General features: G+C 45.0%; 1 protein-coding gene across 4 annotated transcripts in view; it reads right to left on the bottom strand.

Moving 5' to 3' along the window:
• Nucleotides 1-21251, bottom strand: part of LOC126267417 (RNA-binding protein Raly-like) — a 381807-nt gene that overhangs the window by 245241 nt on the left and 115315 nt on the right. For 2 of the 4 annotated variants that reach the window (XM_049972648.1, XM_049972650.1), the window contains exon 1: nucleotides 294-481. The exons of the other annotated variants lie outside the window; for them this stretch is intronic. The gene's annotated coding sequence lies outside the window, so the exon portion shown is untranslated. Of the gene's footprint in view, nucleotides 1-293; nucleotides 482-21251 lie in introns of those variants that run through there. 4 annotated transcript variants of the gene reach the window in all.

The raw sequence follows: 21251 nt of genomic DNA, 5'->3' as shown, positions 1-21251 counted from the left end.
AATCTGTTATCCCAACGTCGTTGCCTCCCCTTATGAGCTTCTGAGTTGAAGAGGCTTAGATTATGTTGGAGGGCAAGCATCAACCCAATCTTCGGACTTCAGACCGCAACAGGAATAAGTTTTAAAATTCTTTTCGCTTTTTATTATATCAAAAATAAAATTTCGAGATTTCAGCTGGTTATGTTTAGCAGTTTAGTGTAGACAGTTAGCAGTATTTGATGGCTCAGTATCAACAGGGAGAACGTGAGTCGATGGTGTTACGTCATTGTCATCGACAAGCTTTTCCAGCTTACCGGGTCGGCCGTCCACTGTTGGTGCGCAGCGAAGGCGCCGGTGTTTGCTCCTGTCCGGAAGCGGGGCAGCTTGCCGGATGTGGCTGCGGTCGGCGGCTGCACGCAGGTAGCACGTAGTCCGAGTGTGTGCGCGAATCACGGCTCACTCGCCACGGCGCTCACGCACACACCTGCCGGGCGCCGCCCGCCGCCGCCGCCAGAGGCGCTGCCGGCGGCGGGCCGGCCCCCACCGCCGCAACCCAAACACTGTGCCTTCGCGGCGGCTAACTTTGGCGGCTCCTGACTCACCTGCTGGCAGAATAGCCGCGCGCCGGCCGTTCTCGGGCGGCTTCCTCGTAAACAGAGCCAGCCGCGGCACGCCCGTCTGCCGTGGCCGCTGCCTGCCAGAATGTGACCCACTTTCCCAACCCCGATCGCTGTCGTTGGCCCGTGCGTTGTTGTCATTGCGATCGAACCCGCTTTCATTGCCCTTCCGCATGTTCTGGAATGTGACGTACAAACTACGCGGCACTACAGATAGAGGAAAGCTGAGCCTTGGGAGAGGTAACTGACAAACACAGAGAGAAGGTTACAAAAGCCACAAATACATCGATTTTTTTTCAGTGGATTATTGTTGCTGCAGTTGAAAGGATCCTGTAGCCACCTTTCATTAGTCCGGCAGCCCACTTTACTGACATTTCTCTTTCTTTTCCTTGTTTCTCTTTTTTCATAACTCTTATAGTGGTATAATTGAATGAATGTCGTTGTGTGTCACGTTGCTAGACTGTGGCATAACCTGCTGCAGAAAGTCTGTGATAGTCATACATATTCAGCAGCAGACCAACTCTCGTATTGGTCAAATAGGCAAAGAGGTTGGCGCTACTTGTGAGAAATCTACCTGCGTTAGGTTGGTGGCGAAAATGCCATCTTTGGGTTTTCCAGGTCACGCGGAGAGTGAAGAGGCTAGAGAAGAAAAAGGGAGGCAGTCTGCCGCCGGTACGGGAAGCGTCCACAGCTGTACTCCAGTCGAAGAAGGGTGAGTTAGACTGACGCGTGGCTCTTTGTTACGTGGAGAGAGGAGAGCTGTTAGCTTTCGACTCAAAAAAATTGCTTTGCCTTCTCGCAGCAAGGAATACAAAACTTTGCCAGATTTTTCTTTTAGTAAATTTCTATAGCAGACTTGGATCCGCCGGAAGAGCGCCACACAATTGTGTCGATAAGAAGTGAGCACTCGCTTCCGTATGTATGTTTGCCTTCAGCTGTGCTGTGTAAGCTTTTATTTTTTCTAAATATTAATAGCGCTGCCTTCTCGGTAATTTTCCTTGCTTTATGTACCTTTCGTCCGTAGGGAGCCAACCACGTGTTTGAACATTAGAGTTTGTTGGACTACCGTCATCACTAACTGTCCGATCTCATGTTTGTTTTAAAGAATGTTGACTGTTCGTGATTGCGTGATGTGATATTGTTGAAATTTGACCACAATATCTAGAAACTGCGTCTCCACAAACCACGTGGGCGCGCAGGTGTACTGCGAAGCGTGTACCGTTTTATGAGTTATTGCGATCAGTTATCAGGCAACAGAAGTTGTATGAGTGATTCACACCAATGATTTTAGGTATAGATTATAACGGTGAATGTACCGACGCTTTTCATTAATATTTTAGGAATTAATGTTATCAGGAATTGTGTACATGCCTCACATCCATATCTTAGGAATTTTATCCACAATTTTCTCTTGTATTCCGAGGTTACGTTTTCGCACCTAAACCACTCACCTCGTAGCTTTCCGCTTAGCACATCCAAAGCGTTTCCTTATGCACAGGTCCAGTGATTAGCTTCCCCTTTTATTTTAAAACAAATGCTTTAGATTAAGTCTTATTCTCAGGTGTGTTGCTATGAGCTGATCTTATGCACAGTGTTCATGAATTTTCGATTTTATTTTAAATGTTTGACTCTCGTGAACAGTGCACGAACAATACTATTAATTACATCGCATCCCCTATGAGCGACATCACACCGTGTGCATTTTTTTCTTAACGTAATATCCCGTACAAACAGGTTAGCTACACAGTGTCCACTCCGAAGACTGGTTTGATGGAGCTCCCCACGGTATTCTCCATCCGGTGCAAACCATTTCATCTCCGAGTAACCAGTGGCATGTACATGAACTGGCACTTATTTACTGGGTCACAGCTTTGATTTCTCTCCACAATTTTTATTCCAAAGATCCATTATCAAATAGATGTTTCTCTGTGCGCTAAACTATCTAATCTTCAGCACTCTCGTGGAGCACCACATTTCAAAAAATACCTTCAGTAAAGCCTTTCTGAAACTTAAATTTGTATTTGACATTGACAAATTGCTGTTTTTATGGAAATGCTTTTAGTACTACAGCCAGTCTGCATTTTTATCCTCTCTATTCAGATTGTTGTAAGTGATATTGCTGCCTGAAAAGAAAAACTAATCTCCTGCTTTTTGTGTCTCTTTTTGTAACCTAATGCTCTCAGCTTTGCCTGATTTAATTCAACTACATTTCAGTACAATTGTTCTACGTTTATTTCAAAACACCTTCCATTACTTTCAACTGCTCTGTCAACAGCTTTGTTGTGTCCCATAGATTTGCATTGTTAGTGGCAAACCTGAAAGTTTTAATGGGAATCTTCAGGTTTTGGCGGCGCAAAGACTGTTCCATTAAGTTTCGGGTGTGCAGCCGCATGAAATCTCCTTCTAATATTTCGGCTGTATAACGTTTAGCCTTCTTCAGAGTGAGCCGTAAGACTGCCGCTCCAGATCTCGCTTCGTCCCTTTAAACTGTTGTACCGCGCGACTGCGCATGCGGCCACAGATGCAAATGCGCCAGAGACGTTGGTCGGCGGCAGAGACGTGCAGAATGCGCAAGTTGTGTCTATGACTCCGCAGTTGATTTGTGTTGGCATATCGTTATATCATTGTGAGCTGCACTGTGAGGACGTCTTTGCGAGTTTATTACAGCAAGTGCCGGAGAGCACTGTATTGATAATGGTCACAGTATGTTGTATGATAACGTCGAAATTTTGGCAACTACATCATCCTTTTGGGACTCGATAGTAAAGGAGGCAATTGAAAATCGCTTGACGACGAATTTAATTAATAGAGGTAGTGGTCTCAATCTTGCACGTCTCTGCCGCCGACCAACGTCTCTGGCGCATTTGCATCTGTGGCTGCATGGGCAGTCGCGCGGTACAACAGTGTAAAGGGACGAAGCGAGATCTGGAGCGGCAGTCTTACGGCTCACTCCGAAGATGGCTGAACGTTATACAGCAAAAATATTAGAAGACGAAGGAGATTTCTTGCGGCAGCACACCCGAAACTTAATGGAACTGAATGTTTTAATTCCTTTCTAAACATTCATGCTGGTGTCTGTTTGTTCTATATCGTGTCTCCCTACCACTTTCGCGCAACAACGCTCTGAGAGTGTTTTTTAGGGAATTGACTAGTTTGAACCTGGGACCTGTTGCTGGTAAGGAGACGCCAGACCACATATGACATGTAGAATTCAGAAGAGTTCAGTGAGACTAGCGATGATATAACCAAATACTAAATGATTTCAACGTCAGCTCCACTGCACTCCCTGTAAAAGAATCTTAATACTAGCTAAATTTAGTGGAACGGGTTGAAGGCTTTCCTATTTTTAATTAGCTGGTAAAATAACGTCGAAAAAGCAGTTAAGTTTACCATTGGAAATTTTATTCTACTCACAAAACATTGTTTATAAGTTGCACTATTGATAAAAGGAAGTGTTTTAATACAGGATGGTAAAAACCAACTGCGTTCAGCAAAAATGTGAACGAATATTCCCTGAATGGTTTTCCAAGTTCTACAGTCGATCGGAAGATGACCTAAGCCATATCACATCTATAATCTAGGTTTAAATTAAGTTTCACAAAAGAGAAAACTATCAAAATGGTCTACAATGACCCTCAATTATCTTTAATTACTTATCCAACTTGTCGTAAATTACAGTGGCTGATGTGGCTTCTCAATAACTATATAACAGAAAAATCATCGCGTTTCAGATTTTTACTTCAAGTGGCAAATGTGAACACCATGAGCTTTAATTGACGATCGACACTAGTATTACGCAAAAAGGGGGTGTAACAGATGAGACTTCTGCAGTTCTGAGTGAAGTCTTATGCGCTCAGAAATGCGGCATCGCGTGCGTTCATTACGTTGTCGGTGTTTAGGCAGCGTCAGGGGGGCGGCGGCCAGCACAGCTCCGCTCACCTCGCCATCTCGGAAGTAACTCTTCCTAACTTCTCCTTACTACAATTTACCGAATTTGGTTTACAAAAAAACTACCTGTCTGTGTTTCCATCTGACCGATCAGGGTTTCAATGTTAACCTTAAGCTCCGGCTACAAAAATTCTGTCCATCCAATAAGAAACGTTATACTTTTCGTGGTGGGGTAATGTTTTTAAAGTTTGCAACGTAACAGAGACGCGAAAAAGTCTCACGCTAAAACTTGCAGCTGGTGTGGTCCTTTTAGCGTTATCGTAAGATCTATACTGTTCTTCTGGAGGGCTCTATCTTTTAACATGGGCTGGGGGGTGGTCCTAACGTAACAGAGACGCGATAAAATCTCACGCTTAAACTTGGAGGTGGTGTGGTCTTAGCGGTTAGCTGGCGGCGTGGGTGTCCGTCCATCCCTTATCGTATGGCCTTCCAGCTTAACACGGTTCTGCTCTCGGCTTCTGTTCTCGTTTCTCCCCTCGGAACTGCGTCTATCTCACGGTGGGAAGGTATGACATGCATTTAGGCATTCTTGTGTTAGTCTGTGGTATTCCATGTGCTCACTCGTTATTCGTATTACTTTAGTTAATTTAATGTCACAATTTATTTGGAGCTATGTGACATACTACTGGATTTGCTTATCATGTCAGGGTTTTCATGGAAGGTGTTGGATTTGCCTGACACCTTACACCTTCTCCCTCAACTCTAACTCCCTTTCCAAATTTCTCCTTGGTATCCTTTACTATTTGTCAATGCACAGAATGATTAACATCTGGGAGAGGCTGTGGACCTGTTTCACTCCCTCCTCAGACTCTGCCTCCCTTTTATAACCTTTTATAACCTTTCGTGTCAGTGTTTTGCAACTATCACATATTAAAATGATGGTTAGATAACATCACACCTTTTATCCCCTACCTTTCGGGATTTCTACATGTTATGTCTAGTTTGAGAGTACCAGTTACTGCATTGAAGGAGAAGATTATGAAATGATGCAGGGTACTCTCACGTCTGGTGCAGTGTTATGCTGCTTAACGTTCGTAGGGAAGATGATCTTCATTAGCCGGCCGGTGTCGCCAAGCGGTTCTAGGCGCTTGTCTGGAAGTCATAGTGGTAGGCTTTACCTGCATTCAAAAGAAGAGGGTGCTGAGTTAACTGACTGCAGTAAAAGCATACGGAGGACGAGGAGAGCGTTTTTTCGGTGGAACCTAGGTGAAAATGTATGCAGACTGCCCAGTCCCTCGCTCTTGTTGTGCAGACACATTGGATGGCGCCAATCAGTCGGTGCCCACACCCAAGTAGGCTCACTAGCTCCGAAGAGTCGCTGGAGCTATGGGCAGAGCATTGATGACCGGCAGTAAAGCAGAGGATGGGCTCTTGTTAGGTAGGGAGCCGATGAGTAGGCTGTGACTTTCTGCAGATTTCTGTGCGACAGGTACAGCGGCACTCAGGCGTCCAGACTCTGCTACAAAACATATTTGTGAAGGCACAAGGCTTTTAGCGAGTTTATGGTTGTTCTTTGGAAAGTTCGAAATGGACACGACAGGGGAGATAACGATCTTTTTATGGAGGGCTGTGGTTCCATCCAGGTCACGCTTTTAGCAAAGACACAGCGTCAACCAACGTCAATGACTAGTTGAATAGGCAGAAGTGTCACTAAACGTATCTTCAAGTGAAAGATCTAGCCTCATCAATGATATACGACGATCCCGAAGAAACGTTGCTGGAAGTGTCCTATTCTGAACAAGCCACAGTTTAATGATCCGTGACAGCCCAACATAAGCATAGTAGCAAAAGTTTTATATGCTTATAATAGTGTTATGGACAACCATCACTTCTTTAGACTTTTTTGTAATTCCACCATGGTAATTAGCACAGGAACTTTTCCCATCACTGCCAGTCGTAAGAGTTAGGCATTGTTAGAATTTCACTGTATAAGTATTCCTTCGTAACATGTATCAAGTTTATAGATGTACAGGTGGTCACCCCAGAGCTGACTAATTACAATTGTTGTGAGTAGAAATGTGCCGATTTCACGATAGAAAGTTCTTTGTTTATTTGAGTCCTATTTCGCGCGAATTAATATGTTCTCATAGCTGTTTCGCAGCTTACACAGAACGACAGAATCAGGTGTCACAACAGTGATAGAATTTAATGTCTTTGAGTCCGAAACTAATGCACGACTATTGGGGACAGAATTCTTCTCGTAACATCCTAGAGTTCAGCCACAATCAAATTTCTTCTCTTTACTGTGTGTGCACCGCAATAAACACCCTTGCAAGACCCAGTATATAATTTGTAGTATAGTGTGTGAGATGGGCGTCGTTGACATTAGGCCCGCATCTCGTGGTCGTGCGGTAGCGTTCTCGCTTCCCACGCCCGGGTTCCCGGGTTCGATTCCCAGCTGGGTTAGGGATTTTCTCTGCCTCGTGATGGCTGGGTGTTGCGTGCTGTCCTTAGGTTAGTTAGGTTTAAGTAGTTCTAAGGGGACTGATGAATATACACTCCTGGAAATGGAAAAAAGAACACATTGACACCGGTGTGTCAGACCCACCATACTTCCTCCGGACACTGCGAGAGGGCTGTACAAGCAATGATCACACGCACGGCACAGCGGACACACCAGGAACCGCGGTGTTGGCCGTCGAATGGCGCTAGATACGCAGCATCTGTGCACCGCCGCCATCAGTGTCAGCCAGTTTGCCGTGGCATACGGAGCTCCATCGCAGTCTTTAACACTGGTAGCATGCCGCGACAGCGTGGACGTGAACCGTATGTGCAGTTGACGGACTTTGAGCGAGGGCGTATAGTGGGCATGCGGGAGGCCGGGTGGACGTACCGCCGAATTGCTCAACACGTGGGGCGTGAGATCTCCACAGTACATCGATGTTGTCGCCAGTGGTCGGCGGAAGGCGCACGTGCCCGTCGACCTGGGACCGGACTGCAGCGATGCACGGATGCACTTCAAGACCGTAGGATCCTACGCAGTGCCGTAGGGGACCGCACCGCCACTTCCCAACAAATTAGGGACACTGTTGCTCCTGGGGTATCGGCGAGGACCATTCGCAACCGTCTCCATGAAGCTGGGCTACGGTCCCGCACACCGTTAGGCCGTCTTCCGCTCACGCCCCAACATCGTGCAGCCCGCCTCCAGTGGTGTCGCGACAGGCGTGAATGGAGGGACGAATGGAGACGTGTCGTCTTCAGTGATGAGAGTCGCTTCTGCCTTGGTGCCAATGATGGTCGAATGCGTGTTTGGCGCCGTGCAGGTGAGCGCCACAATCAGGACTGCATACGACCGAGGCACACAGGGCCAACACCCGGCATCATGGTGTGGGGAGCGATCTCCTACACTGGCCATACACCTCTGGTGATCGTCGAGGGGACACTGAATAGTGCACGGTACATCCAAACCGTCATCGAACCCATTGTTCTACCATTCCTAGACCGGCAAGGGAACTTGCTGTTCCAACAGGACAATGCACGTCCGCATGTATCTCGTGCCACCGAACGTGCTCTAGAAGGTGTAAGTCAACTACCCTGGCCAGCAAGATCTCCGGATATGTCCCCCATTGAGCATGTTTGGGACTGGATGAAGCGTCGTCTCACGCGGTCTGCACGTCCAGCACGTACGCTGGTCCAACTGAGGCGCCAGGTGGAAATGGCATGGCAAGCCGTTCCACAGGACTACATCCAGCATCTCTACGATCGTCTCCATGGGAGAATAGCAGCCTGCATTGCTGCGAAAGGTGGATATACACTGTACTAGTGCCGACATTGTGCATGCTCTGTTGCCTGTGTCTATGTGCCTGTGGTTCTGTCAGTGTGATCATGTGATGTATCTGACCCCAGGAATGTGTCAATAAAGTTTCCCTTTCCTGGGACAATGAATTCACGGTGTTCTTATTTCAATTTCCAGGAGTGTAGATGTTAAGTCCCATAGTGCTCAGAGCCCTTTTTTTTTTTTTGAGATTAGTTAGCAAGACCCATGGAGGTATTTTGCACTGTCGTCGTTTATTGTCCATACGAGAGACGTGTGGACTTTCTTGTGTATTTCGCCGTGATTTGTGACTATTTCGCAGTGCAGCGTGTCTTCGCTGTGGGCAGATTATTGTCATCGCCAGTGGCTCTCTGTATTTGTGGTGTGTTTTTCGTCTATGGATGTCGCCTTGTGTGCGATGTTCTTCGCGAATGGATTAATTTATTCGAGTGTGTTTACACAGACGAGCTATCGCATCTTATGCGATTGTTGTTCACTGTGGTTATTCGCTTCTGTTTATCGCATGTGGCTTTCCGCACTACTTTGCGCTGATGTTCGTAGCGGCTTTCGCGAGTGGGTCGTGAGCGCATGGTTGGTAGCTCTTGGGCGATAGTTTGTACTAAGTGGCGTGAGCACGGAATGTGTGAGTCACTTTGGTACGTTTTTGGAGAGTGAGGGAGGCACACCATCAATTTGTGAGTGAGGGGAGATCGGAAGAAACGTAGCATTGCACTTAAATGTTGATAGTATCTTCTGTGTTTTTTATGTTACTTTCAACAGCTGGAGTGGAAAATTTGTACACCAACCTGAGAAATTTTTGTGTAGTTTTAGCAAAAAACAGGAGAGAATATCAGAGCAGTTGCTTTGACACATAGCAAAGAGCACAGACTGGTTACGCAGGCGCTCGTCGAGATTCACACACCATACATGGGCGTTAGTGCCACCGTGACGACTGAGTAATGGCAGTCAGCCCAACCATTGTCAATCCGACGACAACCCAACCGACAGACAGTCAACGGTCCCACCGACAAGCTAACCTCCGGTTCACCCGACCAGCACACAACAGGGAGTTGAATGGAACAACATAGAAGGCATTGGCGCCCACAACCAATTATACATGGAGCTGTCAAACTACACATCATGCTGGACAGCGACAACACGATCAGGGAAATACACTACCTGAATTACGTCAACGGAGCTAACAGGAACGTTAATGGCCACTAGGCAGAAGATTCCGCTGGTGCACTTCAGTTCAAAAACCAACTCCACCGGAGGGTGGCTAAAATTTGCCAACTTGAAAATACACGTTGTTACTCGCGGGAATATCCTAACAGCCGACAACGAACTCCAAACGACACAATGTGAACAGTCGTGACTTGCAGGTAGATTAAGTCAAAACTCAACTTTCATGACCAGGATCAGTGAGCCACAAACGTCATAGCAATGGGAAGAGCACCATACCCTCCGACACGGCACAGAGGCCGCCATCGGGCCAAACTAGGCGCCGCTGAGATTTCCTCGTTGCTCCACACCTACCGACCAACTGCAGGCCTGGAATTGCTGGAAGGACCAAATATACGTCGGCCTATGAGACGACCAACCGAACGACCAACCAACGGTCGTTCCGTTCCAATCTGCCTCCGTCGGACAGTTCATACAGGGTGTTTCAAAAATGACCGCTATATTTGAAACGGCTATACAAACTAAACGAGCAGCGATAGAAATACACCGTTTGTTGCAATATGCTTGGGACAACAGTACATTTTCAGGCAGACAAACTTTCGAAATTGCAGTAGTTACAATTGTCAACAACAGATGGCGCTGCGGTCTGGGAAACTGTATAGTACGATATTTTCCACATATCCACCATGCGTAGCAATAATATGGCGTAGTCTCTGAATGAAATTACCCGAAACCTTTGACAACGTGTCTGGCGGAATGGCTTCTCATGCAAATGAGATGTACTGCTTCAGCTGTTCAATTGTTTCTGGATTCTGGCGGTACACCTGGTCTTTCAAGTGTCCCCACAGAAAGAAGTCACTGGCGTTCATGTCTGGCGAATAGGGAGGCCAATCCACGCCCCCTCCTGTATGTTTCGGATAGCCCAAAGCAATCACACGATCATCGAAATATTCATTCAGGAAATTAAAGACGTCGGCCGTGCGATGTGGCCGGGCACCATCTTGCGTAAACCACGAGGTGTTCGCAGTGTCGTCTAAGGCAGTTTGTACCGCCACAAATTCACGAAGAATGTCCAGATAGCGTGATGCAGTAATCGTTTCGGATCTGAAAAATGGGCCAATGATTCCTTTGGAAGAAATAGCGGCCCAGACCAGTACTTTTTGAGGATGCAGGGACGATGGGACTGCAACATGGGGCTTTTCAGTTCCCCATATGCGCCAGTTCTGTTTATTGACGAAGCCGTCCAGGTAAAAGTAAGCTTCGTCAGTAAACCAAATGCTGCTCACATGCATATCGCCATCATCAATCCTGTGCACTATATCGTTAGCGAATCTCTCTCGTGCAGCAATTGAAGTGGCGCTGAGGGGTTGCTGCATTTGAATTTTGTATGGATAGAGGTGTAAACTCTGGCGCATGAGACGATACGTGGACGTTGGCGTCTTTTGTACCGCAGCTGCAACACGGCGAACGGAAACCCGAGACCGCTGTTGGATCACCTGCTGCACTAGCTGCGCGTTGCCCTCTGTGGTTGCCGTACGCGGTCGCCCTACCTTTCCAGCACGTTCATCCGTCACATTCCCAGTCCGTTGAAATTTTTCAAACAGATCCTTTATTGTATCTTTTTTCGGTCCTTTGGTCACATTAAACCTCCGTTGAAAACTTCGTCTTGTTGCAACGACACTGTGTTCTAGGCGGTGGAATTCCAACACCAGAAAAATCCTCTGTTCTAAGGAATAAACCATGTTGTCCACAGCACACTTGCACGTTGTGAACAGCACACGCTTACAGCAGAAAGACGACGTACAGAATGGCGCACCCACAGACTGCGTAGACTTCTATATCTTTCACATCACTTGCAGCGCCATCTGTTGTTGAAAATTGTAACTACTGTAATTTCGAAAGTTTGTCCGCCTGAAAATGTACTGTTGTCCCAAGCATATTGCAACAAACGGTGTATTTCTATCGCTGCTCGTTTAGTTTTTATTGCCGTTTCAAATATACCGGTCATTTCTGAAACACCCTGTATGTGTCGCCAGCAATCGACATGCACTGGCTGTCGGCGCCTCGCCGGCGCTTCGTCTCCGACTTCACTGCTGCTGTGTCCTGACTGCACTGCGGTCCGTTTCGAACTCACACGACGACCCGGAAATACTATCGGTCGCTCCAGAGATGGTACGGCAGTGCACTTATTGATACGCGCTGCTACTGCCGCGCACGGGCAAGTAAGGCAGGAAGTTAGTAACTCCAGTAAATGGAATTAGAAAACGAGCCGTCAGTACCGTAATCGAAGATGATAAACAATAAGTGGGATAAACGCGAGCCGAGTACGGCTCAACAAACATTAAAACACCTCACTACTTATGATTATAAAGATTTAGACACAGAACATTAATCACTTAAAATTATTACTATAACGCAAGGAAAAAATACGTGTAGAATAGAATAAGATTTTTATTTTTGCCAGAAGAGCTCTGTAAACCATTTTACTATTTTTCCTTGGAGTAATCATGTAAAGCAATCCATTTCGTTATGGCTCTGAGCACTATGGGACTCAACTGCTGAGGTCATAAGTCCCCTAGAACTTAGAACTACTTAAACCTAACTAACCTAAGGACAACACACACATCCACGCCCGAGGCAGGATTCGAACCTGCGACCTTAGCGGTCGCGCGGTTCCAGACTGTAGCGCCAGAACCGCTCGGCCACCAGCGGCCGGCCATTTCGTTATAATTATCTCTGTATTTAAGCTGTAAAATTATTTGTAAAAACACAGCACAAAGTCCACATGTAAGCATTGTGCAGACTATGGGAGCTGAGTTGATGGCGACGTATCAGGCAGTTGGAGCGGTCGCTGACACTGCCACTTTTGCCGCCGCTTCCGGCTTCCAAGGTCCCTAGGGACCTACTGCTGAATAGAAGGGCGAGCACGCGCCACAGGGACGCATCTGTAGAGCGCTGAATGGAGGTACTTACGTCTCTGGAGACACGGCGATGGCAGGAGGTGATTCACCTCAAACCTGTGTCCATATGCTGCCCGGCTCATCCCATGAACGTCTTCGATAACAGCAACGTATTGCTCACTACCACATCACCCAAGACGACCACTAATCGAGGCGCCAGTGATTGCTGGCCACTCACAAGGAGGATGTCCTGCGATTTTATGGCTTTATCGTATCGGGGCCAGGTTCTCCAACATAATGCCCACCCTTACAGTAAACATTTCGACGGTGGGTCCGTCTTTCAAGATGATAATGAACGGGTGTACGACACGAACACTATAAACACCTTGCAGCAAGAGATAGTGCAGAGCCATTCGGATATTTTTCTATCTGCAGATTTGAACAAGAATGAAGATGTTTTGGGAAAGCTAAAACTTTTAGTGTGTCATCACAGGAATTCACCGTCAAAGAATGACAGAGGCCGACTTCTGTGTAGAGAGCGTGCCAATGGGGATCCAGGACTTCACAACACACAGGGTGGAGCAAAGAGATATTGGATGTTCCTTAGCGGAAGACTTTGATTTCTCAGAATGTTGGAAGATCTGCACTTTATTCACGTTATTGCTTTCTACCTATTTTACAATCAATACCCTACTTCACAGTCATACTGATTACAATTATTTTGCCAATGAAACTATAACATTATTATTGTTGCACTATCGTCCTAATTACACCACTTTTGGCCCCTGTTTAGTATGACTGTAAACAAGGGCATTGATGTATCGGTTTCTAGATTATTTTTACAGCTCAACGATTTAGTTAAGAGTGCACAAAATTGTTCAAAAATGGCTGTTGTTGTTAGGCTGCAGAATTCAAATCTGGTTCATTTTTTCCTGACTGTATTCTGTCATTGCATGTTGTTGAAGTTTCTGGTCTTTCAGCACTAGTTTCAATTTCAGTTTTAAAATAACTGTCAGTTTTTTTTCTTATTTTTCCAGTTTGGCCTTCTTTTTACACTCAGCGCTTTCTCCCATCACTTATTCTAACGATTTCTTATGTAAGAACTGAAATAAAAGAAACACATTGGGAGTTTTATTTCTCGTAGGTAATTAGAATTAGCCTTTGTTCAGACTTCAAATACTGAATAATTATGTAACACAAGTACAAGAAATTTATTTAAGTACTAGCTAGGTACCTGGCTTTCCTCAGAAAGTTGATACGAAATTAAGTGGTAATATATCGAAATTCTTTATATTTCAATCCGTTCGTTTGGTGGTTCTTGAATTTGTCTCTTCCTCAAAGTGCTCGGAACTTACACGTGCTTCGTGCACTTCCTCTGTTTCGTTTTCCGCTGTTGTTTTTGTTTTCGCCGTTTTTTCTTCAACTGCCAAGATCTCTTCCTCTTTTATGTTAGGACATTGCCTAAAATGTCAATCAAATCAGCTTTTCACTAGTAAATACACCAGTACAAAACACACTTTTCACACTTTATTTTCGATTTATATTCAGTCACTGTGTCACTTTGACTGCTCACGCCTCACTGTTCGTTTTTTGCACTCGCTGCGCTACTTTTTTCGGTTCCTCCCTTCGTCACTGATAAGAAACACGTTCAAATCCACGGCGGGTCTTGCTTCAATACCCCTTCTAACGGGCTAGCCCCGCCAGTGGCGAACTCGAGAAAATACCAAAAAGGTCACGAATGATCAACAATGTTTCAGAACATTCCAAGACATTCGAGAACGGTTCTGTTATGTTCCACAATGATCTGGGATGTTCCCTAACACACTGTATTTTTCCCGAATGTTCCGGGCTGTTCCCGAACATCCCAGATCATTGTGGAACATTCCGGGACATTCTGGGATGCTGTGAAATGCTCTCATATGTTCTGGAATGTTCTCGAATATTCTCGAGTGCTCTGGAATGTTCTAGAAATTTCTAGAAGGCCAAACTACCTAACCCTTACAGCTTCAAAAGCACGCCCTTCAGATAAAAACGGGAACGTTCTTCGTGGATGGGCAATAGGAGGCTGCCACACCTTATAACTCCCTCGATCGTAATTGGACTCGTTTCTGAGTTCAAGCGGCACGACGCACGTTGTACGTATATACTGATGACACAACAAAAAATCGAAATTACTTTGCATAGCTGCCGAAAGAACTGTTTATCAAGTTAAATTACGTCTTACTGATTTGAAATAGATGATTTATTATTATAAATTATGATTATTTACGTACCATAAATTTGTACGTACCGGTAATGTTATGTTATCACATTATTCATACGATCCAAGAAACAGTTTGAAAAATTAGAGCACACGACCAGAAGAATGTGCCAGAGAATCATTCGTACCTATTATTGGGTCAGGATAACTTGACAATGGCGCTTGTGCTGGCACAAGCGGAGAAAATTAGCGCTAGTTTGTCTCTGAGCGCTGCCAACGTTAAGTTGCCTGTAGACGCGAAGTGGTACTGTACACATTGTTAAGCGTAATGGTGGTAGCACTGCTGCAAGCAACAGGCGCTGCCTTACTGACCCTTGCCACGCCTCTCCCATATACAGCTTGGATGTGGTGGGAAGGCAGTTCCTAGCAGCCACCACGCGAATCGTCAATTTATCGTAGCCTTATAGTATTAGAAATTGCCAGATGCTATTAACCGAGGCGGCTTTTCTTTCTTTTTTGAAGTAAATGGGTGTCGGGACTTCCCCGTTTGTATCACTGCTCTGTCTTGAAGCCAATGCTACCACACTGTGTATGCCTACAACAACACGACCCCGCTTCGCTCATGCAGCCAATTCGCCCAGACACCCTTGGCGAACGGTCGTGTCACTCGTTCCCGCGCTGCAATCAAATGCGACTACGGAAAGAGTAGAAAAATTTATGTAAGTTGTGAAACATATTAGCCTACATGTTGAACTGTCTATGTGGACATAATGACATTCAGGCACATAAATAGGAATGTTTTGAATTTCCGTTAGACATAAAAAAATTGGCCCCAAATTAACCTGCCCACCCCCCATCCCTAAAATCTGCCGCCCTAGGCTACTCAGCCTGCTGGTAAATCCGCCACTGATCATCAGTGAATGAATATGTGTGTATCTGGATTTGAAAAATTTCCGCGGGCAATCGGAGTTTGCAAGCATAGTGTGTATCCCTTGTGGTAAGGAACATGGGACCAAACTGCTGAGGTCATCGGTCCCTAGCGTTACGCACTACTTAATCTAACTTGAACTAAGTTATGCTAAGGACAACACACACACCTGTGCCCGAGGGAGGACTCGAACCTCCGACGGGTGGAGCCGCGAGAACTGTGACAAGGCGCCTAGACCCCACGGCTACCCCGCGAGGCTATATTAGTCTGTTATTAACTCATATAATGTGTGGAAAATTTTGTATGAAGTTCAACATTACTTTCGCGAGTGACCCATTGTGCCTGATATCATTCAACTCGGTCCGTTAGAACCGCATGTGTTCGAGATATCATAGTTCTTAAACTAAGTTGTCACGCATCTTGTAGTGTGTTATTGCGTGAAATTGTCTGCCGAAGAGATACGTACATACCCAGAGAATTACCACATTTACGATTTTTAACAATATATTTGCGATGGCCTGCCACTCACGTAACGATATCAACTTCATTCCTACTCTGCTTCCCTTTTTAGTAGGAGAGGGGAGAATAAATTGTTGTCTGTTCCTTTATTTTTTACTGTACAAATGTGACAGAATTACATGATTTTACTCACCAGTATGTAACTTTGATATCTCCGATTCAGGTCAGAATACAATCACAGCGGTTCTAGGCGCTACAGTCTGGAACAGCGTGACCTCTACGGTCGCAGGTTCGAATCCTGTCTCGGCCATGGATGTGTGTGATGTCCTTAGGTTAGTTAGGTTTAAGTAGTTCTGCGTTCTAGGGGACTGATGACCTCAGAAGTTAAGTCCCACAGTACTCAGCGCCATTTGAACCATCTTTGAATACAATCACGATTATCCACCTAACCACACAGCCCCACAGTAAATAATCAATTATCAATATGTGCCCCTGCATGTACCATGAGTTTTGTTTGATAAATGTATTTAGAATGTTGTAGATAGAAAGCCGATGTTGAGGTTAAATAAAGCCTCATCATTTCTGATAAAAGAAGTTCCACAGCTTCGTAACTGAAGTTAGCTACCAATAATTTCTTTAATGATCTAGTCTACACGTAGTATTCAAACAGATTTGGAAGGAAGATAGTGAGTAAAATGAAATTCAATATCATAAAGAGTAGTACGATTTTCGTTCGTAACTGTCTGTGACATGCCTGCTAAATTTAAGTTATGCTCTGTGCAAAAACGCAGATAAATTATTTGTTCTGTTATGCGCCTAGTCACTGAGTGATACAAACATGCTAAACAGGCAATGTAATGTAACCGCAGACGCACATGTTTGTCAATAATCACAGAGACATACGCACCCCCTGCCCCCCTTTCGAAGTAACGACCCTGCATAAGATTGGTCCCACAGAAGCAACGACAATATCTTATATCCTCCTTTTAGGTACCGACACTACTCAGAATTGGTTCATTAACTCTTCTAGTACCACTGGAGTCAGTATGACCCAATAAGCACACTGGAGGAGGAGGATCTTAGTGTTCAAGGTCCCGTCGGCAACGAGGTCATTAGAGACGGAGCGCAAGCTCGGGTGAGGGAAGGATGGGGAAGGAAATCGGCCGTGCCCTTTCAAAGGAACCATCCCGGCATTTGCTTGAAGCGATTTAGGGAAATCACGGAAAACCTAAATCAGGATGGCCAGAGACTGGATTGAACCGTCGTCCTCCCGAATCCGAGTCCAGTGTGCTAACCACTGCGCCACCTCGCTCGGTAAGCACATTGGAAATATATATCTCCCTTGTTTCCAAAACTATTACTTTCAAAATATATGACCTTCTCCCTCTAAGTGAATTGTATTCAACAACGTCTCGTTCAGTTTTATATTTACAACACACTAAAATTTATTCACAGTTTCTGCACTGAGTACCACTTTGGTTACCATGGTCCCTACTTAATTGTTCGCTTATTGCTTAGAGTAACATTTATGAAAAATGAAGGAAGAATGTCATGTTGAACGGCTGTTATACAAAACAATGAAAATATTATTTCGTCAGCATTTCTTGCGTCAGCTGTTGCTGTACGTTTCCTGGTACCACTGGGATCAACAAGACCTCATAAGCATATTGGAAAATCGTATCTCCTATGTTTCAAACCGACGTTTTCCATGGTATATGACTTTCATTATCTGGCTCAATTGTAGCCAACAATTGTTTGTTCAGTTTTATATGTGCACCACATTAAAATTTATTCATGGTTTTTTCCATAGATTATCACTGAGGTCAATATTACCCCAATCTAAATCTTGTCTTGTTTCTTGAACGTAGTATACATTGCAATAGGATCGTTTCTGATACACAGTACACTTATAATGTATTTTTGCTGTTGTTGTTGTTGTTGTTAAAGCATTCTGTCCGATGACTGGTTTGATGCAGCTCCCCATGCTATTCTAGCCTCTTCATCTCCAACTAATTACTGTAACCTACACTCTTTTGAATCTGCTTACTGTATTCCTCTCTTGGTGTCCCTCTACGATTTTATGCCCCTCCCCCTCCCCGCTTTCCTTTCCATCGGTACTAAATTGGTGATCCCTGTGTGCCTCAGAATGCTCAGAATATGTCCTACAAAAACCAAAGCCAATCCCTCCTTCTAGTCAGGTTGTACCACCAATTTCTCTTCTCCCCAATTTTACTCAGTACCTCATCATTAGTTACGTGGTCTACCGATTTAATCTTCAAAAGTCTTCTGTAGCAGCATATTTGAAAAGCTTCTATTCCTCTCTTGTCTAAACTGTTTGTCATCCGTGTATCACTTGCATACATGTCTTCACGCCATACTTTCAGAAAAAAACTTCCTGATACTCAAATCTATACTCGATGTTTACAAATTTCTCTTCTTCAGAAAAGCTTTTCTTGTCATTGCCAGTCTACAATTTATATCATCCGCACTTAGACCATCATCTGTTATTTTGCTTCCCAAATAGCAAAACTCATCTACTAATTTAAGTGTCTCATTTCCTAATCTAATCACCTCAGCAACACCTGATTTAGTTCGACTACATTACATGACCCTTGTTTTGTTTTTGTTTGAGTTCACCTTGTAATCTCCTTTCAAGACACTGTCTATTCTGTTCAGTTGCTCTTCCAAGTCCTTGGCTGTCTCTGACAGGATTACAGAACTACAACGCCATCAGCAAAAGTGAACTTTTTATTTCTTCTCCCTGCAGTTTAATTCCTGCTCCAATGTTTTCTTTTATTTGCTTTACTTTTTGTTCAGCGTACAGATTGAATAAAATGGGAGACAGGCTACAATCCTGTCTCACTCCCTTCTCAACCACTGCCTCCCTTTCGCAACCCTGTACACTTATAACCGCCATCTAGTTTCTATAAAAATTGTAAACAGCCTTTCGATCTCTGTATTTTATCCCTGCCACTTTTAGAATTTTCTATGTAAGTCTATTAAAATACTGCCAATAGATCTGGAGTAATTTACTTGCTATCTGTTTGACCCCAGGGGCACTCAGTAAAACAAAGTAGCAGTAGGTGAGTTAATTGTAATGAGTTTTTTACACCTACTTTTATGTGGCGACCCAGTACAGGATCGTTTGTGAAGATCAGGTAGACATGTGCCTTCTCTACATCTACATCTACATTTATACTCCGCAAGCCACCCAACGGTGTGTGGCGGAGGGCACTTTACGTGCCACTGTCATTACCTCCCTTTCCTATTCCAGTCCCGTATGGTTCGCGGGAAGAACGACTGTCTGAAAGCCTCCGTGCGCGCTCGAATCTCTCTAATTTTACACTCGTGATCTCCTCGGGAGGTGTAAGTAGGGGGAAGCAATATATTCGACACCTCATCCAGAAACGCACCCTCTCGAAACCTGGCGAGCAAGCTACACCGCGATGCAGAGCGCCTCTCTTGCAGAGTCTGCCACTTGAGTTTGTTAAACATCTCCGTAACGCTTTCACGGTTACCAAATAACCCTGTGACGAAACGCGCCGCTCTTCTTTGGATCTTCTCTATCTCCTCCGTCAACCCGATCTGGTACGGATCCCACACTGATGAGCAATACTCAAGTATAGGTCGAACGAGTGTTTTGTAAGCCTCCTCCTTTGTTGAAGGACTACATTTTCTGAGGACTCTCCCAATGAATCTCAACCTGGTAACCGCCTTACCAACAACTAATTTTATATGATCATTCCACTTCAAATCGTTCCGCACGCATACTCCCAGATATTTTACAGAAGTAACTGCTACCAGTGTTTGTTCCGTTATTATATAATCATACAATAAAGGATCCTTCTTTCTATGTATTCGCAATACATTACATTTGTCTGCGTTAAGGGTCAGTTGCCTGCACCATTTGCCTATCCGCTGCAGATCTTCCTGCATTTCGCTACAATTTTCTAATGCTGCAACTTCTCTGTATACTACAGCATCATCCGCAAAAAGCCGCATGGAACTTCCGACACTATCTACTAGTTAATTCATATATATTGTGAAAAGCAATGGTCCAATAACACTCCCCTGTGGCACACCGGAGGTTACTTTAACGTCTGTAGACGTCTCTAAATCGATAACAGCATGCTGTGTTCTGTTTGCTAAAAACTCTTCAATCCAGCCACACAGCTGGTCTGATATTCCGTAGGCTCTTACTTCGTTTATCAGGCGACAGTGCGGAACTGTATCGAACGCCTTCCGGAAGTCAAGAAAAATGACATCTACCTGGGAGCCTGTATCTAATATTTTCTGCGTCTCATAAACAAATAAAGAGAGTTGAGTCTCACACGATCGCTGTTTCCGGAATCCATGTTGATTCCGGGTTTCCAAAAACGACATGATACTCGAGCAAAAAACATGTTCTAAAATTCTACAACAGATCGACGTCAGAGATATAGGTCTATAGTTTTGCGCATCTGCTCGACGACCCTTCTTGAAGACTGGGACTACCTGTGCTCTTTTCCAATCATTTGGAATCTTCCGTTCCTCTAGAGACTTGCGGTACACGGCTGTTAGAAGGGGGGCAAGTTCTTTCGCGTACTCTGTGTAGAATCGAATTGGTATCCCGTCTGATGGCCGACGTACACCCTGGTTAAGACGCAGACGTTAAGCAGTGAGGCTTCTAGATCTAGCTCCCACAGGAGTGCATAGCTCTGTGTCAGGAATGAGACTGGCTGCCAATAGAGGTCTCGAACTCCGCCATAGGTGGCACGTCAGGCCAATTGCCAGCGATTGAGGTCTGCGGAGCTACCTACCGGCAGCTTTAACGATGTGGAGGAGATTTCCTGTCTACGTTACGGTTTTTGGGATATGCGTCCCAGTTAGGAAGGCTACTGATGACTCATTCAGGGCATTACTAAATTTGGGTACTCTTATTCTGCTACCTATCAGACATCCAATTCAGGAAATCTTATCCCATTAATTCACTACGCTTCTCTAAAGAACCCTCAAGTTCCTTAGCGTCCTCTTTGTCGCTGTTTGAGCACTTTTGACTGGTGTACACTTAACACTTAGAATAAGGAAGTTCTCAACTGTACTGTTACAGCTCGATTTCCACGCTGTTAAATTCAGTCCTCATCCGCTAGGGCCTGCAATGGCGCAACAGTACGCTGCGGTGACAAACTTCGTGGCACATCGATGTGCACGTGGCAGTAGTAACGCTCACACAAAGTATAAAGGGGCAGCGCATTGACGGAGCTGTCATTTATGCTCACGTGATTCATATGAAAAGGTCTCCGAC

This window comes from Schistocerca gregaria, chromosome 4 (genome assembly GCF_023897955.1).
Source record: "Schistocerca gregaria isolate iqSchGreg1 chromosome 4, iqSchGreg1.2, whole genome shotgun sequence".
Taxonomy (NCBI): domain Eukaryota; kingdom Metazoa; phylum Arthropoda; class Insecta; order Orthoptera; family Acrididae; genus Schistocerca; species Schistocerca gregaria.
Note: the sequence above shows the minus strand (reverse complement) of the source record. Positions and strands in the feature narration are given on the sequence as shown.